Here is a 9,249-nt window from a genome sequence, read left to right on the forward strand (position 1 = left end):
TTTTTAATCAATGGTTCACCAGGCAACCCTGGTGTATGTGTCAAATGCTCATGAATTTGTCAAGCTATGTTTTCAGAGACCAGCACATTCCTAACAACTAAAATAAAATCTCCAGTAAAGCATATTGTTACAAAACACAGCTCTCTCCGGTTGGAGAAGGCCCTCAAGTTGTGACCAAGTACAGCTATGGTGGTGGCTAAAAATCCACCACATTTGAAGCATTTCAGGAGAAGTGGGGAGGTTTCCGGGGCAGGGAGAATCTATAAAGAGCAACATTGCAGGCAAAGGGTGAAATGAGCTGCATTTTACAGGGAAGGCTAGAGTTTCTGCTGCAAACTGTGAAGCATAAGCAGTGTTGGGAAGATGGAAACAGAGGCATGGAATGGTTAGACTGGAATATTGCTTAACTAATTGATTTCTGTATGGTTTTTCCCCTTTGGGGAAACTGAAACAATTGGCTCAGATGCAATACCTACACTATATGATAATATTGGAGATATATATATATATAGGGGGGCAGCATGATGATGATGTTTCAATTTATGGATCTGATACGTAATGCTTTAGTACACTTGCAGAAAATTATCACTGCAGCAGTGAGAATCCTAGTCCTGAATAGGATTTTCCAGCTAAAAAGTATATTGAGATCTATTTGAATTCTGTGGTTCCCTGTTACAATTAACCCCAAATTTGTCTTGCCAAAGAAGGCAAGACGTTCTGATGTGCAAACACCTTCCCTTCCATTCTTCCTAATTCTAGCAAGATTCTTTCTGAACACCTTGTTGTATCACTTGAAAATGCCACAGGCAGCACAACCCTTGTCATGCTTCCTTGGAAGCTAATCCCATTGATATCACTGAGACTTACTCTCGGGAAGTGTGCATAGGATTGGATCCTCCTTCCCTCTGTGCAAAAAGCCTCTCTCTTTGTGGGGGGGGGAGGCATTTACAAAAGAGCATGAATAAAGTAAAGAGGCTTCTTCATGGCATTGCTAATAATCAACTACAGTATATTCTTTAATTGGGACTGAAAGAAGCAGCTGCCAGGTCCCCCTTTATCCAAGCACTGTGCTAAACTCTCAATCCAGAAACTGTTAACAGACTTTCAAAGCAACCTCTCCAACTAATACCCCAACGCCTGCCCGTGGTCCCCTCTCCCCCCTGCTGATCACAGGGGCCCTTTTCGGTGTCCGGTTAGCTGTGAGAGCATCCCTCCCTCCTTTATTGTAGCCAAAGGAAGAGGAAGTTTCAGAAGAAGGTGGGCTGAGCAGAGTTTGGTACCTGTTGCCAGCTATGTGCCGGATTTGTCAGCCACGTTGGCAGGCATCTATCCCGGAAGGATTCCTCTGCAAGGTGCTTAAGAGGGATGGTCCCCAAGTCCTAAATCATGAAGGAATCCCTTTTTCCTAGGACTGTCATTCCCTTGATAGGTTCTTAGATAATCCACAAAACGTGGAAGTGGAGGGGGGGGACCTGGAGCAAACCCCCCTCCACAACGCCCTGAGTTCTGAAACGCTCTGATGTGTTGCCTGTGCTGTTTGCCGGCTGAACAAAATGTTCTGCTTGGTCTCTCTGTAGCCTGGCGGGGAAGAGTGTTTGACAGCTTGATTGGGATGTTACTAGCCAGCAGCTGCTCGATCCGAGCAGGGATGGAAGGGAACATGTTATTCCTCCAAGTCTTTCCCCCAACTCTGGATGAATCGCTTAGTGGAGAGCGAAGCTGGCTGGAAGGGATCAGTGGGGTCCTCAGGAAGGATGCCACTAACAAGGGACTGGCATCAAGTGTGTGTGTATGGAGGGGGGGGGAGGTTGCTTCTTATAACTTTCATCCTGCCATGGCTGCTGCCTTCCCAAGGTAGGCAACCCAGGATGGGGGGGGGCAACTTGTAGAAAAGGAGCCCGACAGTCTGCCTGCCACTTGCATAACTCTAGCTGCCTTTTGCAAAATCAGGGAGGAGGGGGCTTGCCTAGAATCCTTCACTTTCTCGCCCAAAGCGGCAGAAAGAGAGATGGCAACAGTTTTTCCTAATAATAATAATAATAATAATAATAATAATAATAATAATACATAGGGGGATTTTATTTTCCCCACCCACATCCTCCCAAACACCCCTTCCTTTCTCCTCCATAGCATTTACATATCGGGGTGTTGGGGAATTTAAAAGAAATTTTTTTAAAAAATTAAATACCCACACCCGCAGGGCAATGTTTTTCAAGACATCATGCAAAGACTGCAGGGAGACAGATTAGTGAAAGAAGAGCTGGGAATTGAGTGCACTAAGGGCGGGGGGGGGGGGTCGGCTGCAAAGGAAGCAGCCGCGATCTCTCCCCCAGCAGTGAGTGACAGCTGGACCCACCGTGATCGTCAAACTCCTCTAGAAACGGATGCCCCAAATTGGCATCTCGAGAGAGAGCTCGCCCCGCATTTTTCGCCGGGAGTTGCCTCGAAGTAGAGGGAAAAAGACAGATCAGATAGATAGCTAGATAGATAGATAGATAGATAGATGGGAGTTCCCCCATCCCATCTTGGGAATCCATTGCAAAAGGCGAGTACTCACTGCGGTGGGCTGTTTCCCGTGTTTGTGCCGAATAATTGTCTCCTCTCCCGCTCCAGGGCGAACCCCTCGCCCACTGCCACGAAATCAGGGGTGGGGTGGGGGGGGCACGGAATCAATCCCGATCCCAATCGGCTCCGGCGCGGGCGACTTCTTCAGAGAGAGGCAAATATTCGCCAGCCCGGGCGAGCAGCAGCGCGGCCAGCAGGGACGGCGATCTGCCTCCTGCTGGCGTGCATGCTGGTGTGGTGAACGTGGCGGGGCTCGCCTGCCCGGGCTGTTGGGCGCCGCCGCCGCCGCCGGAGGAAACGCCGCACGACTCGGGCTCTCTGGGCAGCCTCGCCGCGGCGGGGAAGGGCGGCGGAGTTCTCAGTGCCGAGTCTCCCAGCTCGCGCCCTCCTCCGCCTCCTCCCTTGGCGACGCGCCTCGGCGCCTGCAGCCCATCTCCGGCCGAAGCGAGCGGGAGGGAGACCCCCGAGTCGAGCCGCTCATCCAGACGCGCCGCCCCGAGCGCTCCTGGCCGACGCGCCAGCCTGGCACGGCGAGGCGGCGGCGTGGGGGGGGGGGGTCGGGAAGGGGGTCCCCGATCGTCCTTCTGGGGCTGATCGGGGGCCGGCGGGCAGGTCTCAGGGCGGCGGCGGGGAGCCCGGGGCGGGCGGCTGCGTCGACGCTCGGCGGAGCGCAACTTTCTCGTCCGCGGCCAAGGAGCCTTGCCTTGCCTGCCTAAGATCCGCGTTGCCAGCCAGCCTTTGGCGATCGCCCGCCCCGCCCGCCCTCACCTGCGGCTCCCAGTTGTCATAACTCCGGCTCCCAGAAAACCAGAGAGGAGGAGGAGGAGGAGACTGGAGCCGAGGGGAGGGGACCGGGAACCAAGTGCCCGTCCTTCCGCGCGCGCGTCCCCCCCCCCCTTTCCCCAAATACGCTGCCAGTCAGCTTTGCTGATGGCCTGTCTTCTCCCTCCCGCTCACCTGCGCTTGCGAAAACTCCTGCTTGGTGGTTGCTCGCGCCTGGAAAACGAGAGAGAGGAACTCAAGAAGATGCCTGACCGAGTCAGACCCTGGCTGCCTCTAGCTCAGCACTGTCTGCACCGACTGGCAGCAGCAGCAGCTCTCCAGGGTTTCAGACTCGGGGCTTCTTTCCCAGCCCTGCCTGGAGAAGGTACCAGGGGTTGAAACTAGGAACATCTGAAGCGGCCATATACTGAGTCAGACCATGGGTCCATCTAGCTCAGTATTGTCTACCCAGACTGGCAGTGGCTCCTCCAAGGTTGCAGGCAGGAATCTCTCTCAGCCCTATCTGGAGATGCCAGGGAGGGAACTTGGAACCTAGATGCGCTTCCCAGAGCAGCTCCATCCCCTGAGGGGAATCTCTTACAGTGTTCACACTTCTAGTCTCCCATTCATATGCAACCAGGGTGGACCCTGCTTAGCTAAGGGGACATGCAATGCTTGCTTCCACAAGACCAGCTCTCCTCTCCTGGGAGAAGGCTACCAACGGGGAGAAGGCTCCCAACAGCCCCTTATTAGCAGGGAGGGACATCCTTTCTTCCAGCCCCAAATTGTCTCTCCCTTATGGGAAGCCGTTGGTCCCATATTTTCAGCCGATGGGAAGACTCTCTCTCTCAGATCAGACCAGTTGAGTTTACTAATGATGAAATAAAGGCGGCGGTCGTGAGCAATATTCAAAGAAAAATGTAATTCAAAGAAATGGTATATTTCAGTATGGCAGATGAGGTGGCATGCTGCTGATACCCCTCAACCGCGGGTTTCCCAATTGCGGTTTTGAGTATCTGTGGCGGGGAAACTGTGCCAGGTCTCGCCGACTGTGACCGGAGTATCCACGGCTTGGCGAGATTTTTTGGCAATTGGGTTGGTTTGCAGTTGGGGGATCGGGGTCATTTTTGGAGGTCGGGGTCATGTTCGGGAGTCCCCTTCACTCCTCTTACTCACTCCTGGTGATTTGGGGAGATTTTTTCCTTCTTTTTTTAAAACTCGATTTTTTGTTTGTGTGACTGCTATTCCCCTAATCCCCTTTTTTCCATTGATTTCAATGGGTCATCTTAGCCAACCGCAAAGTTTTCCTGGAACTGAACCCTCATGGTTGGCGAGGGATAACTACTACTGCAGTTTCTTTTTAGACTTTGAGCCCTTTGGGGACAGGGACCATCTTTATTGTTGTTGTTATTGTTGTTGTTGTAATTTCTATGTAAACTACTTTGGAAACTTTTGTTGAAAAGCGGTATATAAGTAGGAGGACGACAACGATGACGAGGATGACAATGAGGACCATTAATTCAAGTTCTCCCTCTGTGCCTTTAAAGGTGCCTACTGCTGTACACATTTCAGCTCCATTCACTGCTGCCTCCATGCCAGTCTCACACCTCCCCTGCTCTTGCAAAAGCTCCTGCATGCCCTTGCTCGCTCCTGGAGAACCAGAGAGAGAGGAACCGAGGAAGTTGCTTTATACCGAGTCAGACCCTTGGTCCATTTAGCTCCGTATTGCCTTCACCAACTGGCAGCATCAACTCCTCAGGGTTTCAGACTCAGGGGTCTTTCCCTGCCCTCCCTGGCAATACCAGGGGTTGAACCTGGGACTTTCTCTGCTTGGAACATAGGAAGCTGCCATATACTGTGTCAGACCATAGGTCCATCTAGCTCAGTATTGTCTGCACAGACTGGCAACAGTTTCTCCAAGGTTGCAGGCAGGAATCTCTCTCAGCCCTATCTTGGAGATGCCAGGGAAGGAACTTGGAAACTAGATGCTCTTCCTAGAGTGGCTCCATCCCCTAAGGGGAAATCTTACAGCGCTCACACTTCTAGTCCCCCATTCATATGCAACCAGGGTAGACCCTGCTTAGCTAAGGGGACAAGTCATGCTTGCTACCACAAGACCAGCTCTACCTGCGAAGCAGGTAGTCTGTCGCTGAGCTACAGGCCTCTCACCTGAAGGAAACTGGGGGACAAACCATGGATTGAAAGTGAAGAGCAGACATAAGGCAGAGGAGGATTCTGGGAAAGGAGCAGGGAGCAGACCCTGGAGTCTGAACATCAGAAGAGCCCTTGCTGCATCAGACCAAATGGCCATTGAAGCCAACCTTTTCTCTCCAACAGTGGGCACCTCTGGGTAATCATGCATGCAGACCCTGTTGTTTGTGTCCAGCACCTGATGGTTGTGGTGTTTGGGGTTAATCCATTCCTTGATCCAGGTCAGCTTTTGAATCGGGCTTTAGTTATTTGTATTCTAGGCGGGGCTAACAAATAGCCCGCAGCAAGAGCACTGAGAAGCACTATGCACTTGCCCTTTTCACATAAGATCTATTTCATTAAACTATTGATATTCCTGATTCCTCTCCAGTGCCTTGCCCTTGCATGCCACAACTCTTTCCCTTGGATTCTAAAATATTCAGGGGTACATTGCCTCTGAGCATGGAGGTTCTATCTGGCTAGTAATTGTGGAGCCATCTTACAACAATGTGTTTTATCTTTTAAAAACCATCTTTAAGTTAATGGCCATCACCCCATCTTGTGGCAGCAACATTCCGTTACTTAACTCTACACTGTGTGAATTCTGTCTTTGGTCTGCCCAGGTAACTGCCTGGCAATCAGTTTCATGGAGTGGCCCCAGGTTCTAGTTACAATAGAAGAAAATGAAATCCAGACTCTCACCACATCATTCATCAGCTCACAAACCATGATCATCGTCTCACTTACTGCGGGTACCTTTAAAAAAAACCACACACTAAAAAGTCCCAAATGCTTTAGCCTTTTCCCACAGGGTGTTCTAATCTCTTAACTACTTTGCAGACATCCTTTTTAGCCTACTTTCCAGTAGGCTTATGCTCACCTAGCACTGTGTGTGTGTGTGTGTGTGTGTGTGTGTGTGTGTCCGTCCCATCAACTTTGCAATGCCTGGGCCGATATGAACCAAACTGGGTACAATAGTAGGGACATATAGGGACACCTCAATGGCATAGTTTGTGATGATTCCACCCTAATTCAAAATGGCAGACGTATAAACTTTTGAGGTGCAAGTGGGCTAACTTGTGAACCGCCTAATCAATTTGAACCAAATTGGCTACAGCTATAGGGACACATAGGGATGCCTCAATGGCCTAGTCTGTGATTATGTCAACCACCCTGATCCAAGATGGTGGATGTGTGAGCACTTGAGGTGCAAGAGGGCTAACTTGTGGACCGCCTAACTGATTTGAACCAAATTTGCTACTACAACAACAAATATTTATATACTGCTTTTCAACAAAAGTTTCCAAAGTGGTTTACATTGAGAAATAATAAACAAGATGGCTCCCTGTCCCCAAAGGGCTCACAATTTAAAAAGAAACATAAGATAGACACCAGCAACAGTCACTGAAGGTACCGTGCTGGGGGTGGATAGGGCTGGTTACCCTCCCCCTGCGAAACAAAGAGAATCACCATGTTAAAAGGTGCCTTTTTGCCCAGTTAGCTGAGCAGCAGGTGTAGGGACACATAAAGATGGCTCAAGGGCACAGTTTATAGTGATGTCATCCACCCTAGTTCAAGATGGCTGCCACATGGACATTTGAGGTGCAAGAGGGAACCAATTTGGACCAAATTTGGTACCTTTGTAGGGATAATGAAAGGAACGTAGGCAGATTAGTTCTTACTAGCACAACTTGCATGTTTCTGAGATGTTGTCTTTTCATTGCTGCAGACGTACACTGCTGTATCCCAGGATGTATCCATTTCCAATATATGTTTTCAAAGACACATAATCACAATGCTCTGTTGTTTCCATACCTTAAGAAGAGAGCTGGTCTTGTGGTAGCAAACATGACTTGTCCCCTTAGCTAAGCAGGGTCTGCCCTGGTTGCACATGAATGGGAGACTAGAAGTGTGAGCTCTGTAAGATATTCCTTTCAGGGGATGGAGCTGCTCTGGGAAGAGCAGAAGGTTTCAAGTTCCCTCCCTGGCTTCTCCAAGATAGGGCTGAGAGAGATTCCTGCCTGCCACCTTGGAGAAGCCACTGTCAGTCTGTAAAGACCACACTGAGCTAGATGGACCCATGGTCTGACTCAGTATATGGCAGCTTCCTATGTTGCTATGTTTTGATTTGGAATCTGATTTTTATTCTTGACCCTCCTAAGAAGAGTCATTTTGTTTCTGGCCTCTTGCTGAGTGAGATTTTCTAGCTCAGCATTATCTGTGTTGACTGGCAATCTTGGAAAGAAGTCTTTCCTATCATAGGCTGTTTGCTTCTTGATCTGGAGATGCCTTATTATATAAGATGCAGGGCCGGTTCTACCATTGGGCCAACTAGGAAGCTGCCTAGGGCGCAGATCTCAGAGGGGCGCAGAGTGTAGGGTGTCAATGTGTTAAGAGTGTGAGAAACCAGAATAATGAGTAGAAATATGAGAGGGAAAACCAGTTCATTGTTTTTAACACTAACAATACTGTTAAACTTAATTCATAAATTATAAAGAAAAAAATCTACGTAAGATGTACTTAAGGCCTCCAAGAATTTGGAAAAATCATTGATGTATAATGGAAACAAAGATATTGATGCTGAAGATCTGTGTTGTGAAACTTATAGCAATAGCTCGAAGACTTCCAAAGTCTATGCCGCCACAAGCAGTACTTCTCTTAATACAAAAACTCCGGGATAATGTGCCTAATGTTTCCGTTGCTCTAAGGAACCTTCTCAGAACTTCCAGTATCATTTGCAAGTGGTGAACGTAGTTTCTCAAAGCTCAAACTTATAAAAACTTGCATGCGCTGAACAATGTCGCAAAAGAGACTAGTTGGCTTGGCAACTATATCAATTGAACATGAATTGGCACCAGCACTTGATCTGATTGAATTGGTGACAAAATTTGCAAAGGAAAAGGCACGCAAAGTGAGATTTTGATGTGGTGTTGAGGGTTGTGTTACCCTTGGTGGAGGTATGCGCTCTACCGAGCGCCCTTCTAGTTCAAAATGATTTGTGTGCCAAAATATTTTCTTTTGTATTTGAGAAAGATAATCAAAGGTAGATGGACTCCTATAACGTGGCTTCCTGTGTTTCTATGACTTCCCCAGCCTTACCAACCTAGAGATGGGACCTTCTGCAAGCAAAGCAGGTACTCTACCACTACCATTGAGCTTTAGATCTTTTCGTTGAACATATCAGGTTGCCTTATAATGAGTCAGACCACTGGTTCATCTAGCTTGGTACTGCCAAGAGTGAAAGGCTCCAGCTCTCCGGGATCTGGATGCTGATCTTTCACAGCCCCACCTGGAGATGCCAGAGATTGAACCTGAGACATTCTCCATGTGCTTTACCATTAACAATACCCCTTCCTTAAAGGCAAGACAGATGCCTCCAAGAAGACCATAGGGGGAAAAAGATTGTGCCATCGAGTCGGTGTCGACTCGTGGCGACCACAGAGCTATGTGGTTTACTTGGTAGAATACAGGAGTAGTTTACCATTGCCTTGCTCCCATGCAGCATGAGACGATGCTTTTGCCGTTGTCACTGAAGTGAGCATCGGCCCCCAGCACCTTCCTATATTGCTGCTGCCCGATCTAAAGTTGTGCTGTCGAATCCGTGCCAACTCCTGGTGACCACAGAGCCCTGTTGTTGTCTTTGGTAGAATACAGGAGGGGTTTACCATTGTCATCTCCCACACAGTGAAATGATCCCTTTCAGCATCTTCCTATATTGCTGCTGCCCGATAT

At 49.0% G+C, this 9,249-nt stretch overlaps 1 protein-coding gene across 8 annotated transcripts in view; it reads right to left on the minus strand.

Moving 5' to 3' along the window:
* The window catches only part of LOC128334349 (cadherin-8), a 374,299-nt gene extending 370,895 nt beyond the window's left edge, over positions 1-3,404 (minus strand). For 3 of the 8 annotated variants that reach the window (XR_008311263.1, XM_053271073.1, XM_053271074.1), the window contains exon 1: positions 2,558-3,402. The gene's annotated coding sequence lies outside the window, so the exon portion shown is untranslated. Of the gene's footprint in view, positions 1-1,280; positions 1,299-2,557 lie in introns of those variants that run through there. The other 5 variants (XR_008311262.1, XM_053271069.1, XM_053271066.1 and 2 more) reach the window with 4 other exon arrangements.
* Positions 3,405-9,249: the final 5,845 nt, after the last annotated feature.

This window comes from Hemicordylus capensis, chromosome 9, assembly GCF_027244095.1.
Source record: "Hemicordylus capensis ecotype Gifberg chromosome 9, rHemCap1.1.pri, whole genome shotgun sequence".
NCBI lineage: Eukaryota > Metazoa > Chordata > Lepidosauria > Squamata > Cordylidae > Hemicordylus > Hemicordylus capensis.